Source organism: Aethalodelphis obliquidens, unplaced genomic scaffold (genome assembly GCF_003676395.1).
Source record: "Aethalodelphis obliquidens isolate GAN/ISIS:26980383/991018 unplaced genomic scaffold, ASM367639v1 scaffold1, whole genome shotgun sequence".
Taxonomy (NCBI): Eukaryota; Metazoa; Chordata; class Mammalia; order Artiodactyla; family Delphinidae; genus Aethalodelphis; species Aethalodelphis obliquidens.
The window spans coordinates 89,352,717-89,369,728 of NW_020837945.1; the positions used below are offsets into that span (position 1 = coordinate 89,352,717).

Consider the following 17,012-nt stretch of genomic DNA (forward strand, 5'->3'; position numbering starts at 1 on the left):
TGCACCTGACTTAGTAGCACCTCAATGCATAAGGCAACTGCTAACAGCTATAAAAGAGGAAATCAACAGTAACACAGTAATAGTGAGGGACTTAAACACCTCACTTACACCAATGGACAGATCATCCAGACAGAAAATTAATAAGGAAACACAAGCTTTAAATGACACAACAGACCAGATAGATTTAATTGATACTTATAGGATATTCCATACGAAAACAGCGGATTACACTTTCTTCTCAAATGCACATGGAACATTATCCAGGATTGATCACATCTTGGGTCACAAATCAAGCCTTGGTAAATTTAGGAAAATTAAAAGCAAATGAAGCATCTTTTCTGACCAAAACGCCATGAGGTTAGAAATCAATTACAGGGGAAAAAAAGCATCACAAACACATGGAGGCTAAACAACATGTTACTAAATAACCAAGAGATCACTGAAGAAATCAAAGAGGAAATCAAAAAATACCTAGAGACAAATGACAATGAAAACACGATGATCCAAAACCTATGGGATGCAGCAAAAACAGTTCTAAGAAGGAAGTTTATAGCAACACAAGCCATCTCAAGAAACAAGAAAAATCTCAAACAATCTAACCCTACACCTAAAGGAACTAGAGAAAGAAGAACAAACAAAACCCAAAGTTAGTAGAAGGAAAGAAATCTTAAAAATCAGAGCAGAAATAAATGGAATAGAAACAAGAAAACAATAGCAAAGATCAATGAAAATAAAATCTGGTTCTTTGAGAAGATAAACAAAGTTGATGAACCATTAGCCAGACTCATCAAGAAAAAGAGGGAGAGGACTCAAATCAATAAAATTAGAAATGGAAAAGGAGAAGTTACAAAGGACATAGCAGAAATACAAAGCATCCTGAGAGATTACTACAAGCAACTCTATGCCAATAAAATGGACAACGTGGAATAAATGCACAAATTCTTAGAAAGGTATAACCTTCCAAGACTGAACCAGGAAGAAATAGAAAATATGAACAGACCAATTACAAGTAATGAAATTGAAACGGTGATTAAAAATCTTCCAGCAAACAGAAGTCCAGGACCAGATGGCTTCACAGGTGAATTCTGTCAAACATTTAGAGAAGAGCTAACATGCATCCTTCTCAAACTCTTCCAAAAAATTGCAGAGGAAGGAACACTCCCAAACTCATTCTATGAAGCCACCATCACCCTGATACCAAAATAAGACACACATACTACAAGAAAAAATTACAGACCACTATCACTGATGAATATAGATGCAAAAATCCTCAACAGAATACTAGCAAACAGAATCCAACAACACATTAAAAGGATCATACCAAAAAAAAAAAAAAAAAAGGATCATACACCATGATTAAGTGGGGTTTATCCCAGGGATGCAAGGATTCTTCGATGTATGCAAATCAATCAATGTGATACACCATATTAACAAATAGAAGAATAAAAACCATATGTTCATCTCAATAGATGCAGGAAAAGCTTTTGACAAAATTCATCACCCATTTATGATTAAAAACTCTCCAGAAGTGGGCATAGAGGGGAACTACCTCAACATAATAAAGGTCATATACAACAAACCCACAACAAATGTCATTCTCAGTGGTGAAAAACTGAAAGCATTTCCTCTAAGATCAGGAGCAAGACAAGGATGTCCACTCTTGCCACTATTATTCAATATAGTTTTGGAAGTCCTAGCTACGGCAATCAGAGAAGAAAAAGAAAAGGAATACAAATTGGAAAAGAAGAAGTAAAACTGTCACTGTTTGCAGATGACGTGATATTATACATAGAGAATCCTAAAGATGTTATCTGAAAACTACTAGAGCTAATCAGTGAATTTGGTAAAGTTGCAGGATACAAAATTAATGCACAGAAATCTCTTGCATTCCTATACACTAACAGCAAAAGATCAGAAAGAGAATTTAAGGAAACAATCCCATTCACCACTGCAACAAAAAGAATAAAATACCTAGAAATAAACCTACCTAAGAAGGTAAAAGATCTGTACTCAGAAAACTATAAGACACTGATGAAAGAAATCAAAGATGACACAAACAGATGGAGAGGTATACCATGTTCTTGGATTGGAAGAATCAATATTGTGAAAATGACTATACTACCCAAAGCAATCTACAGATTCAGTGCAATCCCTATCAAATTACCAGTGGCATTTTTTATAGAACTGGAACAAAAAAATCTTAAAATTTGTATGGAGCCACAAAAGACCCGGAATAGCCAAAGCAGTCTTGAGGGAAAAAAACAGAGCTGGAGGAATCAGACTCCCTGACTTCAGACTATACTACAAAGCTATCGTAATCAAGACAATATGGTACTGGCACAAAAACAGAAAGATAGATCAATGGAACAGGATAGAAAGCCCTGAGATAAACCCACGCACCTGTGGTCTACTAATCTATGACAAAGGAGGCAAGGCTCTACAATGGAGAAAAGACAGTCTCTTCAGTAAGTGGTGCTGGGAAAACTGGACAGCTACATGTAAAAGGATGAAATGAGAACACTCCCTAACACCATACACAAAAATAAATTCAAAATGGATTAAAGACCTAAATGTAAGACCGGACACTATAAAACTCATAGAGGAAACATAGGAAGAACACTCTTTGACATAAATCACAGTAAGATCTTTTTTGATCCACCTCCTTGAGTAATGGAACTTAAAACAAAATAAACAATTGGGACCTAATGAAACTTAAAAACTTTTGCAAAGCAAAGGAAACTACAAACAAGACAAAAAGGCAACCCTCAGAATGGGAGAAAATATTTGTAAAGGAATTAATGGACAGAGTATTAATCTGCAAAATATATAAATAGCTCACGCAGCTGAACATTAAATAACAAACAACCCAATCCAAAAATGGGCAGAAGACCTTAATAGACATTTCTCCAAAGAAGGCATACAGATGGCCAAGAAGCACATGAAAAGCTGCTCAGCATCACTAATTATTACAGAAATGCAAATCAAAACTACAATGAGGTATCACCTCACACCAGTTAGAATGGGTATCATCATAAAATCTACAAACAACAAATGCTGGAGAGGGTGTAGAGAATAGGGAACCCTCTTGCACTGTTTGTGGGAATGCAAATTGATACAGAGCCACTATGAAGAACAGTATGGAGGTTCCTTAAAAAAGTAAAGATAGAATTACCGTATGATCCAGCAATCCCACTACTCGGCATATATCCAGTGAAAACCATAATTCAAAAAGACACATGCACCCCAATGTTCATTGCAGCACTGTCTACAATAGCCAGGTCATGGAAGCAACCTAAATGTCCGTTGACATTTGAATGGGTAAAGATGTGGTACATATATACAATGGAATATTACTCAGCCATAAAAAGGAATGAAATTGTAGAGATGTGGATGGATCTAGAGACTGTCGTACAGAGTGAAGTACGTCAGAAAGAGAGAAACAAATATTGTATATTAACGCATATATGTGGAACCTGGAAAAATGGTATGAATGAACCGGTTTTCAGGACAGAAATAGAGACACAGATGTAGAGAAGAAACGTATGGACACCAAGGGGGAAAGTGGCAGTGGGGTGGTGGTGGGATGAATTGGGAGATTGGGATTGACATGTACACACTGATATGTGTAAAATAGATAACTAATAAGAATTTTAAAAATTCAGAAAAATAAGTGTAAAAAAAGAAACTGAGTAGATCAAAGATATAAGGAGTTTACAGTGAAAAAGAGGATGTGTGTGTTTTGTTTTGTTTACAGTTACAGGATTTAAAGATAAAGAAGTTTTTGAAGTGTGTAGTGTGATGTCGGCATGGTTTGTATGACCCTTGTATGACCCGAGGAACTTGTTAAGATCGACATGCCTGGGCTGTACTTCTGACTTGCTGACCCTGAATTAAGAGTTTTCCGAGCTGTCACAAAGTTTATGACATTACTTTGAAGAAGCTGCCACAGGTGATTTTGATATACCACACTAAGCAAGAGTCACTAGTGGGCTAGAAACTGGAATGTGGCCTTTTTCTTTCTTCCACCCCTTTCTCCAAAAAAAAAAAAAAAAAAAATGGAGATACAAGTTATTGAAGTTGAGAGGGTAATAGAGATCAATATAGGGGTGGATGAGAAGGAACATTGAGTTGTAGTCATCACTGAAGATTATCTTTTGGTCTTTTTAAATACTACTGACTAGTGGGAAAAAAAAACATTATTTATTTTCAACAAATAATAATTGGGTGCCTCTTATGAATCAGGCTATATTTCAGGCATAATTAGTGAATATTAAGGATTAAGTGTGTCCTTTCCCATAGCTTGCATTTTTTAATAGACATAAATAAGCTATCACTCCTAGAGTATTTAATTGCGTCACCACAGTGTTTGAAGTATCTAACCTATCCCACACATTGTATGATCCAGTATGGTTTCTTTAGCGTAGTGGTCTATGTAAATAAAAAATTAATTTTGTAATGAATGTTTTCATTTGCTGCTATTACCTCTAACTGCTTTTTTATTGTTGTAAGTATTGCCCTGAAAGTTTCCTTTACCACTAATATAAGGAGGGACAGAAAAAAGAGGTGAACCCATTTCCATTACATAATGGAAAGGAGGAGCATTCTTTCAGTTCTGGCAGTCTTGAGTTTCAGCACAATATGCTTCTTAAATACAGAACAATTGAAAGGAAAATAATTCTAGACTCTTACCTACTGGCTGTGAATAGGTTGAAAACCTTTCCTATATTAGATAACCCTGTGATAACTGATCGAGTAACCAGAAACTGAGAAAAGTGATGGAGATTCTTCTTTGTTTCATTTTCTCACTCTTCCTCTCCAAACCCAAATCTCTGTATAAGTTTTGATAATAGCAGATGCTCTGCGCTCATGTCTGTTTTGCAATCACTATTTTCATGGGTTCAGTTTTGCATACTGCTCATATCTAGTACTGTAGCCATCCATTTTAGGTTTTTTTAAACCAGTTTTTTAAGGAGAAAATGAGTGTATATTTACATGTAAATGTTTTGAGGTTTTAATTAATAGGGGCAACCTAAACCAGGAGGAGAAAAAAAATCTCTTGTTCCCTTCAGCTCTAAAGCCTATGATTCTTAATATTTTATATATTATAGGTTGTATCAGTTAACAGTTATTTTATACCAGCAGGCCCAAAGAAAATAGTACTTTTTTCCTGATTTGTGTTATATTTATTATAATTTATGTTTTGGGCTTTTAGGTCAGTAGAGTACTTATAAAATGCTGAGAAACCTTTCAGGAGAGTGAAAATAGGTATGATTTGTGGGAACAATTCTTAAAAATTTATATGACAGTTCAAATGCTCATTGTTTCTAACTTATATATTCATTTTCATTATAACATATTTTATATGTAACATTTTTATCATAACAATTACTCTTTTTATAACTATATAGGTATTTTAATTGAGGTTGAGTGTTTTTGAGATCAGTGGCCTAAACAGAACGTCATATTTTTTTGAAAGAATGTTTCTTTTTCCTCTTGTTCAGAGAATTGTATAAGAAAATTCTGCTCCAAAAAGCAGTTTTTAGTTACATAATTGAGATTAAAAACAAAGATTAACTTTTCCTCTGCCCCTGAAGCACACCGTGCTCACTCTGAGCTCCAGGCTCCTACTAAGCTAGTGCCGCCGTCATCTCCCCCAGTCCCCATTATGATTATCTACCGGGACCTCATGAGCCGTGATGAGATGTTCTCCGACATCTACAAGATCCGGGAGGTTGCTGACAGGCTGTGTCTGGAGGTGGAGGGAGATGATGGTCAGTAGGACAGAGGGTGACATTGATGACTCGCTTATTGGTGGAAATGCCTCTGCTGAAGGACCCAAGGGTGAAGGTACTGAACACAGTAATCACTGGTGTCGATATTGTCATGAACCATCACTTGCAGAAAACCAGCTTCAAAAAAGAAGCCTACAAGGAGTACATCAAAGATTACATGAAGTCAGCCAAAGGGAATCTTGGAGGACAGGGACCAGAAAGAGTAAAAAACCTTTTATGACAGGGGCTGCAGAACAAATCAAACACATCCTTGCTAATTTCAAAAACTGTCAGTTCTTTATTGGTGAAAACGTGAATCTAGATGGCATGGTAGCTCTGCTGGACTACTGTTGAGGATGTGTGACCCCACATATGATTTTCTTTAAGGATGATCTAGAAATGGAAAAATGGTAACAAATTTGGCAGTTACTTTGGATCTGTCACCTGTCATCATAACTGGCTGGCTGCTCCTTTTCATCCACACGACACCAGGACTTAGAGAAATGGGACTGATGTCATCTTGAGCTCTGCGTTAGTTTTGACGGTGATTTATTTGGAGCTGAGGCATTGCTTTCGAGAAAAAATACGTCATGTAGTTTGTCTAAAAATAAAATGCATTTAAACTAAAAAAAAAAGATTAAATATCTGATTGTAATCAAGGGGTTTTACTATACTAGTAAGAAAACTTACTACTAATTCCTTGGTGTTTTTGAAGTAAACTGATTCTGAAGTTGTCTCTGGGTGTAGACAGTATTCTCTTTTCCCTAAATGTGTTTCCTTCTCCAAAAAAGAGATGAGGTTGAGAGCAATGAGAAGAAAAGCACTTTCACTCGCTCAGTTGTTTTGTGTGTGTGTGCAGTTTTTTTTTTTTAACTATTGAGCACCTAGCATGCCTTTGCATCATATTGAAGGAAAAAGGCTATTCTAATACCTGTACTTGGGAAGCAGAAAATTGATCAGCAATTTGATCGTCTGGTGAAAACCCTTGGAATATGTCTAGATGAATTTACACCAAGTCATCTTATCTGGAGTTGTTTACTATCCAGAGAAAGAGTCAAGCCCGGGATTTCATATTCAAATCAGGATCAGAAAACTAGGATACATGTTGAGTATGAAATAAGTCATTGTATTGTCTCTGCACTCACTACCCTCATCCTTATAGATTTCCTTATCCTTCCCATTCATTACTGTGGAGAAAAGGCTAGGCTTCATATGTTACAGTGGTCTAGAAAAGATGAAAGGCTTATGAGAAACTGGAAGAGATAAAGAGAATTAAAATTTTTCTTTTGCCTTCCAAATGACATTTTCAGATGGTTACTTTTAAACAGAATCCAAACAAGGTCTGCACACTGCTTTTGGTTGCTAAATTTCAGTCTCTTCCACCTGTTGGTAGAAAAAAATTTGTCCTGTCAAATTCCCCACATTCTGGATTTGGCTAATCACATCATTGTGGTATTACTAATACATTCTACTGTCCTCCTGTAACTTCTGTAAAGTGCTAGTTGAGGTATGATTAAATTCACTTTTAATTCTTTGATCACGAAGTCTTTTCTTCCTTCTGCCTCACACCATGGGGCATACACCATCTGGTTGTATCACTTTCGGTGGTGTTGATGTTGATTGGTGGATTTAGTTGTTGTTAGTCTGATCTATCCATTATAAAGTTCCACATCAGATATTCCCCTGGTGGTCTTAGTGTCCATTAATGATTGTTGCCTAGATTCTTTATTTTCTTAGGGATAGAAAATTGTTGTTTTAATTATATCATTGTTTTTGCATTGATTAGCTGGAATTCTGTGAAGAAGGACTCTTCCTTGTCAAGTATTGGGATACTGAACTAGAACTTGCACAGCAAAAGCAGGGTATGTGCTTGAGTTGTTTTAGTTGTCAGTTTTTAGACTGATGAGTTGGTGGTGCCCTCTCAAGGTGACCAGTGCTGTGAAGTTTATTTTTAATTTTTATAATCTCATGGATTAAGAACTATTTTTGAGGTGTTTTAATCCACTGCGATTCCTGTCTCCTTTTGACGTGACACACGTGGCCTTCGGTTGTTTCCTTGCTTTCTTGCATGGCAAGATGTTCCAGGTTTTCTGCTTCAGCCCTGAAATTGGTCTTTCCTCCAAAGCATTCCTATTTTTATGAGAAGTGTTTATTTAGAGACTACAATGAAAGCATGGAGTGCTTTTTACTACTAGGTTGTCATTAATTGCTGCTAGGCCTTTTTGGAACAAGGAAATGCGTATTTAGTAAGAGAAATAAATCACAAATTCCTGCTTATATTTCAATTCAAATTTAAGATTACTATAGGGTTTTAAAGCTTGATTTGTGTGAATTTTATTGAAAATACATCTGTATTATAAACATGAAAATAATTTTAATTTTTTGTATGCAGTTCCATCAGATAAATGATTTTTATAAAAGTAAAACGACCAAACTTATTTATTATCAAGAAAAATTGTTCCTTGAGATAATGTGACACATTCATCCTCTGCCTTCTCATCCTTCCTAGCATATTGCTATATATCTTTCAGGTGTAGCCAGCTTGAGGAGTACAGACAGTACTATACCATGAAGAGAAAATGAAAAGATTTTTACTGCTTCTCTATTCGTATATATTTTTTTCCTTTCTGAAAATTTTGATTTGTAATGGATTTAACATAATTTCTTATTTGTTTTATATATATTTATAAAAATATTCAAATTAGTAATGCTAAAGAATTACTATAATAAGACTACAGAAAGAAGTTTAAACTTTCTTTGTGATTCTTTTTTGTCCCTGGGTTATATCCTCTAGGGATATATGCAGTCAAAATACTACTTTAAAGTATGTTAGTTTTCTTTATGATTATAAATAATTTCACTGGTTTACAAAAATAAAGATTTATTTTCCAAATATTTTGCATGTAGATAATGTGGGTTGGCTGTGCCTCTGTTCTATGTCTTCTCATTTGGGGATCCAGGCTTTCAGAGCAGGCGCCATGTAGAGCATGCTCATTCATGTGGCAGAAGAAAAGAGTAAGAGCACTGGCAGATACTTTTTTTTTTTTTTTTAAGATTTTTTTGATGTGGACCACTTTTAAAGTCTTTATTGAATTTGTTACAATATTGTTTCTGATTTGGTGTTTTGGCCATGAGGCATGTGGGATCTTAGCTCCCCAGCCAGGGATCGAACCTGCACCTCCTGCATTGGAAGGCAGAATCTTAACCACTGAACTGCCAGGGAAGTCCCTGGCAGATACTTTTAATACCTCTTAAAGCTGTGATTGGACAGCTCATCTACTCAGTTTCCGTTGGCCAAATTATGTCACATAGCCAGGGTCCAAGGGTTACGGTGGGGATGAATAACTATTGCAGGAAAAGAGAAGAGTGATTAAATTCTGAACAGTAATACATTTGACGACATAAAGTTACTTAAATTATTCCATGCATGTTGATGCCATCATAGTTAACATAATTAGTGTTGGTCTGAATTTTGTTTTAAAGGGATTTTATCTGATAGCCAAGCTAGAGAGATAACTGAAGGTCAGGGGAAAAGGCTTTTTTGTTAGCCTTCGTTTACAGCTGCCATCTACACTTTTGGAGGGGTAAAATGATGGCATCTTTGTTTACTAATCCTGGGCTTTCTCTGCTTAATGACTGTTATAGGTTGAATTGTGTCTTCTGAAATTCATTAGTTGAAGTGCAAACCCCCAGTACCTCAGACTATAACCTTATTTGGAAATAGGGTCTTTACAGAGATAATTATGTTAAAATGAGGTTATTAGAGTAGGCTCTAATCCAATATGACTGTTGTCCTTATAAAAATAGGAAATTTGGACACAGACACACAGGAAAAACAGTGTGAAGAGCCACAGGGAGATATGGCAAGGTGGCTAGAGTAATACATCCAAGGAGCCAAGGAAGCTAGGAGAGACCCTTCCTCAGCACCTTCAGAAGGAGCCCTGCCAACACCTTGATGTTTGGACTTCTGACTTCCAAAACTGTAAGGCAATAAATTTCTGCTGTACGCCACCTTATCTGTGGTACTTTGTTATGGCAGCACTAGGAAACTAGTACAGTGATGTAGTTTGACAATGCTGTCCAGTTAGGCTTGATTGTAAGGGTATTGGAAGAAATATAAGCTATACCTTTAGGTTACTATATCAGAAGGGACTTTGTTGTCAGGCTAAAGAATTTTGGACTTTGCTAAAGGTGTGCCTTAAAATAGAAGTTTGGCAGTCAAGGCTAGAAGAAACTAGCTTGAGAGTAGTTTATTCTTTTAACCTTTATAGTTTAATAATGGAGTAGTTTGCTGCTGAGGAGCTGAAAGAGGAAGGATGCTCTGTTTAAAGTACCTTCAAATCTGTTGTCCTTTCAAGCTCTGAAAAGGTGCAACATAGTTGAGTTAGTTCTCTCTAAGCTGGAGTTCTTTGTTTAACTGCATACCACTAAATTTTATAGTTGATTTGTTAGGGGAGTTTTGAAACTTAAGTGTATGAGTTGAATTATGTCCCCTCAAAGATATGTTGAAGTTGTAACCCCTGGTACTTGTGAATGTGACCTTATCTGGAAATAAGATTTTTGCAGATGTAATTAAGATGAGGTCATTAGGGTGGGTCCTTTTTCCACTGTGACTGATGTTCTTATAAAAAGAGGGAAACTTGAACACGCACCTAGGAGAAGGGCATGTGGTATGTGAAGACACAGACACAGTGGGAAGATGGCCATGCGAAGATGGAGACAGGGATTGGGTTGCCACAGGTCAAGGAATGGCTGGGGCTACTACCCAAAACTGGAAGAGGCAAGGGAAGATATCAGAGTGCTTTCGGTTGAGTAAACAGGACTTCCCAAACTTTGCTCTGCCCTGTATTCACCTGGAAATCTTTTAAAAATATTGCTATCTGGCTCCCACCTCCAGAGATTGTGGTTTAATAAGTATGGGATGCTACATGGACAGCAGGCTTTTTAAAAGTTCCCCAGATGATTTAATGTGCAGCAAATTTTGAAGAACCATGGGGCTAAACCTTCTAGCTTAGTCAGATATTCTCCCAGGTCCCTCTGCGCATGCAGTTTTGATTAGCCTCTAAGTAATACACTTCCCCCTCCCCCCACCAAATTTGATTGTGCCTTGGCTTGTCATGATTTTTTTTTTAATGTTGTATTCTATTCTGTTCTTGCCAGCTGGTTAGGCATGTGATTATATTCATCTTCATATATGATGAAATATTTATAAAGTTGTTCTAAGATGTCTATTTGTATTAAAACATCAAATACATTTAAAATTTTTCTAAGTCACATATGTATATCTGCTTTTGAAGGTTGAATTATATTAGTGTTACATAAGTTGCAAGTAAATGAAAAAATAACTTAAATTTGTGTTGAAATAGACTTGTATTTCATGAATTATACAAGTAGTATAATTATTCAAATCATTATTGACCATTTCCTACAAGATTATATTAGGAATGATAAATTGAAGGACCTGAAAACATCCACCTCCTCGAATATTTCTTTTTGTCTTCAGGTCTCCCACTTTATATCATTTTTTTCACGTTGTTAGATCACAAAGTGAGTAACATCCAACATCTATAGATATATTCTGGGTTAGTAATTTCTCCATGAGAAATTAAAAACTTTTTTGTCCATGTGGTAGTCTAAAAATAAAATAATATACATAACACATTTTAGATCATCTGGGTGGCCACTTTGTAACAAAGTAAGACCATTTGTGTTTATTTTAATCCTGTAGTAGACATTGTACATAAAGTACCTTGGTATTTTATTTTTTTTAATTTTCTTTTTTAATTTTGGCTGAGTTGGGTCTTTGTTGCTGTGCGCGGGCTTTCTCTAGTTGTGGCGAGCAGGGACTACTCTTTTGTTGCAGTGCGCAGGCTTCTCACTGCAGTGGCTTCTCTAGTTGCAGAGCATGGGCTCTAGGTGCGCGGGCTTCAGTAGTTGTGGCTCACGGGCTCTAGAGCGCAGGCGCTCAGTAGTTGTGGTGCACGGGCTTAGTTGCTCTGCGACATGTGGGATCTTCCCGAACCCCAGGGCTTGAATGTGTGTCCCCTGTATTGGCAGGTGGATTCTTAACCACTGCGCCACCAGGGAAGCCCAGTACCTTGGTATTGATAGGTAGTTTTTTTTTTTCATTTTATAGTTGGAAGTGCTTTCAGATGAGGACCATGCCTAGTGTTTTTATTTATATTTATATGTTAGTAACAATAAAATATACAAACCAACTCTTGGGACTAGTGTGTTACTTTGTTTTCTTATAGAAGGTACTTGGTATTACTCAAATTTGAGAAACACTGAGTTAAGGTAATGTAATTTATGCATTTGTTATAAGTTCCTTGGAAAGCAGGACATCAAGCCATTATTATTCATTGACATTTTGTTACATCAGATTGTTAAGGTTGTCATCTACCTAACTTTAAGGGATGAAATGTATTTGTTGGCTGTGTTGGTTGGGGACCTAGTGTAGAAAACCTAGAGTACAACTACCGATTGAGGAGGGCAGGGGCTCAGCTGGTTTTAGATTGTAGGGGGTCAGAGGTGGGGCTCAGGGGGGAGCTGGAGGGAGATGTCAAGGCAGAGAGTTTCATTGGTAGAGTAGTGCTAAGTACTGGAGTGCTAAGTATTAGAGTGCTCGGAAAGGAGACTAGTCTGGGGAAAGGATGATGGGAGATCCTGGGGACAGCTGTGTTTACCCAGCAATTCTGCCTGGGCCTAGGTTTCTCTACCTGGCAAAAGGGTGGTAATAGCTTATATACAATATCAAAAAGAAGGGAAACCCGATTAGCTTAGGCTTGAATTTCTTCTAATATATCCACGGCAGTTATTGATATGGTTAGGAGTAGCAAAATGAGTGTGGATTAGTTACTTGCCGTTATTAAACACAGATGTGCCTCTGTTTCCAGGATCTCCACTCCCCACATCTCCTCTGCGTCTTTGTTTTGTGTCCTCACAGTGCAGAGAGGCAGGTATGGAATTTGTACCATGTATAGCCTGGAAATCTGACTATAAATAATTGCAGATTTGTTGCTCAGCTAGCTGTCTCCTTTTATTTCTCATGTAGCTAACAGATGGAGTATATGATTTAATTGATTCTGTAGTGCCAAGGCCCTGCATTATTTGTTTCCATGTATATGGTGAAGAAGGCTGCCATTGTTTGCAGTGTTGAATGTATTCTCTTTAGGAAACAAAGGCTGCAAGACAGAGACCAGCTTCATGTTTCAGTTGTTGGGGAAGGGATTGAAGCCCTTTGGAACCTGCCACTTAACACAGATGTGAGGCTGGGCAGACACGCAGGATAGTGGGAATCCACACCATTGGAGGAGAAACTGTCACGGGGGCAGTGCTCCTTTACCACAGCCTCCACACCGTTTCACTGCTTTTTGTGAAGGAATTTGATAAAAATATGGGATGCAGCCTGGAATTTGGCTGTGAAGACTATTCTGTACAGTATCATTCTTTGTATTAATGGATTTCTGTATTGCAGCATTCAGGGCCTAGAACAGTGCCAGGCTTATATTAGCACTCAGTAAATGTTTGTTGAATGAAGGACAGAGAAACTGAATTTCAGTCAAATTATTGAAATTTACACACAAGCGGGTGTATCTGGAAAGAAGTTTACTTACAGGTGTAGTCTCAGAAAATGTATAATTTTCACTCCTCCGTATTTTAGTTAATAGATTCCATATGTTTTATCAAAACTAGAACTTTTACATGAAGATGTTTATGGCTTTTAAGTACCTTTTTTGTTTATTAGGTATAAATTTACAGGATACCTAATGTAATTCCCATATGAACATAACAGAAATCATACCACTCATGATTTAGGTCATATTATAGTATGAACAATATTGTGGCGTAAGAGGTCTATTTCCCCAGGGAAACTCTTGAATTTTTCCAGAAAACATTAGCACCAATATTGCCAAGAGGGAATCAGTTTTTATACTAGCAGGTCTAAAACATTTTAGACATAGTACCTCATTACATTCTTAATTTATTAATGACTCTAGAAAAATTTTCTTTAAATGGGTTATAGCTATCAATATATGCTGCATCAGAAATTAACACTGTGAAGTTTTATAGTACTAATGCATTTTAACATAACAGTAACAAACCTATCTATAACATTTTAACACACATAATATGTTTTACGGAAAATGATTTTCAAGACAAAAAATTTCCATGAGAAGAGTGGCGTTGTTTTAAATTTTTGGAAGTCCCTGTTTAATCTCTGGTTTAATAGAAGACATCTGGGTTCTCACATCTGCTTCTGCATTCACATGTTGAGATACATTGTTACAGTGGAAATTTAATGGCCTTTCGAGGATAGATAGATGTAATTTTTTTAAATCAAAATAAAAATTCATTTTTCAAATAAATTTGGATGTTCTTTGCTACTACACCAAATCTCAACAAGTGGATAGTTTCTTAAGGGTTAGGTGCAGTGCAAGTTCTGAAAGTGTATCAATGAACATTTTGTATTCTGTTATATTAAAATCCATTAGTCTCTCTTGAACTTTGAATGGATTGTTTTCCTCATGCATAACCTTATGCTAGTCATTGGGAAAATATTTGTTCACTGAGTTATACAAATCTTCCAAATGTTCATTACACAATAGAAAAAACCAGAGTCATTAACATCCCCACTGATCTCATCACAGAAATTTTGGAGTAGTATCAGGAAGCTCTCAAGCTCATGGTGGCTGATAAATTTTCCAAATCCTAATTATCTCTTAAAAGCTTAAGTTTTATTCTTGCCAACAAATATTGTTAGTTGTTTTCTTAAAAGTGACAGATTCACTTTGTTTATTTGCAAGAAAATGTCTGCCAAATTCTCAATCTGAAAAACCATACTTTGTGAGTTGTTTGAAGTAAAAATGGTGTTCCATGAAAAAAGTAGCTAGTTCAGCTTGCAATTCAAACATTTTCACAGTGCTTTTCTTTGAGACAACCGTCATTTTAGTGTGCAACAGAAATACTGTATGTGTACTTTTTGTTACAGAGGATATTGAAAAGGTGTAATTTCAGGGTTAAGATTTTAATAAAATGTTTGTCCTCCTTCATCAAGGAACCTCTCAGTGAAGAATTTTTGTGAGTTTTTTTTTTAAGTGCCTGGTGGTGAATAGTATAATGACTACTAATACTGTAAGGTGTTAGTGCCTTGATTCCTACTAAGGTGTGAGCAGTTTTACCAACTATTGATTTGTAATATCAGTGTAAACATAAATTCAATGAAAAAAGCATATTTTATAACAATATTTTATATTACTGTAAAAATAATTTTGATCTTTAGGACCCCTTAAAAAGTCTTGGGACCCCAGGGGTCTACAGACCTCATTTCTGTACTAAATAAAATAATCAAACTTTGTCATGGGCATGACAAAGATAATGAATCTGGGTTTTAGTTTTGAGCACTTTGAATAGTGTTAGCTGTTGAAGTACATGTACTATGAAACAGAAAGAAGCATCTTTTAATGAGATACTATTAAAAGTCTGTCTTTGCAGTTATAAAGTCTATATAACCTGACTAGGTAGAGTACTTACAAAGGATGGACACGGGAGACCCTTCTCCCCGTGTGGTTATGGAGTGATGTACTTGATTTGTTTCTCTGTTGTGTTTTTTGTCTGTCTGTTTTTTAAACAGAAAATCTTACAGGATAGTTCTACTATTTTCTCTTACCCTGTGAGATTGACCTATGAGGTTTTCATGGTGGAATCCCTTCTCACTCCACCTTTTTCAATAAAACTTTGGAAGCCTACCTCAATTCATATATATCAGCAATTTCTACTCCATTTTCTTTTGCCTTTTGTCTTCAAGATTTACTCATAGCTGGGTTGTGTGTGTGTTGTGGGGGGTGTGTGTGTGTATCAGTCTGCTGAGTTTTAAACTTGGTTTTACATCATCTTCTCTTGATTTGAACAAGCATGTATTGCCCATTGGGATGAATGTGATCTCTTTACATCTTTTTCCCATACTTGGACACCTGATCTATATTAATCATACATCTCTGCTACCAGAACAATCTTCTGCACATTTTTACTATTGCTCTCCCAAAGAATTTACCACGTATCGGTATAACCAGTCCGTGGACACTTGTTTTGATTCACTTAGGGCTTAGTAGTCTTAGTTTTTATCTACTTAGTCTTTTTTTCTTTTGAGGAACCAAAGAATATCTATTCCTTATTCAATAAATTGTTTCATAAATACTGTTATAGGTAGTATTTGTTTACATCTCTTTGAGTTTGTTACACCTGGTACCTTATTCTGTTTATTTTGCCTGCGATATCTCAGTTTTAAGCCAAGTATCCATTCATTCAGGTGACTGTCGTCTTAAAGTTTTAGCTGCATTCCAGTCTTACAGGTCCTTGTAACATTTCTGTTCCAAAGCCAGAATAGTAAGTTTTTAAACTGAGAAAATCCTGTTACCATTCTTATATTGGTTCCCATTCCCACAAACTCAGAGCTTTTCTTGCTACTGGGAGGGGACTAGGGTCTTGATTTTTATTTTCTTACCTGACTTTTCATTTCCAGACTTTTCCTTCCCAAACTGACTGGGAATGACTAATTACTGCTTAATAGTTGAAAAAGACCAGAACTATGGCCTATCTTCTGTTTCCTTAGTGTTTTAATTTCTTGTCCTTCTTTATTCCGCTGTCAGCATACCTTGACTGTAATTTATTCAATCATTTAACACATGTTTATTGAATCCATCCTTGAATCATATAGTTTTATATTTTAAAGGGATTTTAGAAGACATCTGTGTGAACGACCACTTTTTTATATGTTTGGGAAGTTGAAATCCACACTTGTGGACTGTGAAGCAGCTCATCAGAGGCTTTTTGGGTATAAAAAGAAAGAGAGCTGTAGCGAGTGTCAGTTGAACTTTAAAGTTGACTCATCCCATAATGCATGCTAGTTTACTCTTCTCAGTCTAGAGAGCTTTGCTGAGACTCTTAAAATTGCTTAATTGGGATTCAAAGTTAGTGTTCCCTATCATCAAATCAACGACACATGTTCTGTAAAAACAGTTCATTGTTTTGTGAAAACCACAAGGCACTGTGGGCTAAACAAAAATGGGTGATGGGGTGGAATTTACACACAGGCCAGAGTTTGTAAACCCCTGCTATAGATCACAGTTGAATCAAATGATTGACATTAGAAGTCTCAGTTGCTAATGAAAAATTGGTTTGATATACCATTTGCCTATGCTTTTATATAAGTCAGTATTTATAAAGGATAGCTGGTCCTAA

The 17,012-nt window shown here is 36.3% G+C and overlaps 1 protein-coding gene and 1 pseudogene across 6 annotated transcripts in view; both read left to right on the forward strand.

The window, feature by feature from the left end:
- Positions 1-17,012, forward strand: part of TBL1XR1 (TBL1X/Y related 1) — a 189,520-nt gene that overhangs the window by 119,945 nt on the left and 52,563 nt on the right. Inside the window, exon 3 of one of the 6 annotated variants that reach the window (XM_027111546.1) lies at positions 9,579-9,753. The exons of the other annotated variants lie outside the window; for them this stretch is intronic. The gene's annotated coding sequence lies outside the window, so the exon portion shown is untranslated. The remainder of the gene's footprint in view (positions 1-9,578; positions 9,754-17,012) is intronic. 6 annotated transcript variants of the gene reach the window in all.
- LOC113622890 (translationally-controlled tumor protein pseudogene) lies at positions 3,607-6,396 on the forward strand (annotated as a pseudogene).